This window comes from Pteropus alecto, unplaced genomic scaffold, assembly GCF_000325575.1.
Source record: "Pteropus alecto unplaced genomic scaffold, ASM32557v1 scaffold164, whole genome shotgun sequence".
Lineage (NCBI taxonomy): Eukaryota > Metazoa > Chordata > Mammalia > Chiroptera > Pteropodidae > Pteropus > Pteropus alecto.
Genome location: NW_006439568.1, coordinates 23,879,700 through 23,880,715, shown reverse-complemented (window position 1 = coordinate 23,880,715; position 1,016 = coordinate 23,879,700). Strand labels below are relative to the sequence as shown.

General features: G+C 35.1%; 1 pseudogene; it reads right to left on the bottom strand.

Moving 5' to 3' along the window:
• Positions 1 to 897: 897 nt before the first annotated feature.
• On the bottom strand, positions 898 to 1,016 carry LOC112483646 (annotated as a pseudogene).

Sequence of the window (1,016 nt, the reverse complement as noted above, 5' to 3'; positions counted from 1 at the left end):
AACTATGTGTAACTTTTTGAGGAGCAAACTATTTTCCATAGCAGCTGCACCATTTTACAATTCAGCAATGGACAAAGGTCCCAGTTTCTCCGCATCATCACACCCTTATTATTGCTCATCTTTTTATTATAGCCATCCTAGTGGGTGTGAAGTGATGTGGTTTTGATTTGTATTTCTCCGGTGGTGAATGATGTTAAGCATTTTTTCACTTGCTTATTGACCATCTGTGTATCTTCTTTGGAGAAATGCATATTCAGAAACTTTGCCCATTTATTAAGTGGGTTGTCTTTTTATCATTGAAGTATAAGAGTTCTTTATATATTCCAGATGCAAGTCTCTTATTTGCCAAAATAAGACACAAGTCTATGATTTCTAAAAGCTCCCCCCATTCTTTGAATTGTCTTTTCTTGATGGTATCCATTGAAGCACAAAAGTTTTAATTGTTTAAGTTGTACAGCAAGTGAAATCCAATTTATTTTTTTTCTTTTGTCATTTGTGTTTTTGGAGTCATAACCAAGAAACTATTTTCTAATCCGAGGTAATGAAGATTTATTTCTATGTTTTTTTTCTGTCATAGTTTAATAGCTTTAGCTGTTACATTTAGGTCTTTGATCCACTTCAAATTAATTTTTGTATGTGGTAAGGAGGTAAAGATCCAACTTAATTCTTTTCCATGTGGCTATTTAGTTATTCAAGCACTACCTGTTAAAATTCTTCCCCTCATTGAATGGTCTTGTCGCCTTTGTTGAAAATCGATTAACTGCAGATGTGAAGATTTATTTTATTTAATTTTTTAAATTTTTAAATTTTCTTAGGCGAGGCAACCCTTGGTTGACTTCACAGATTGCAAGGACCTTGTCAGCTTACAATCCCTTATTTTATTTTATTTTTTTTTTATGCCTACAGCACTTGGTCTTCCTAGGTGGTCTCCCATCCAAGTACTAACTAGGCCCGACCCTGCTTAGCTTCCGAAATCAGACGGGGTCAGGCTTGTTCAGGGTAGCGTGGCCATAGAC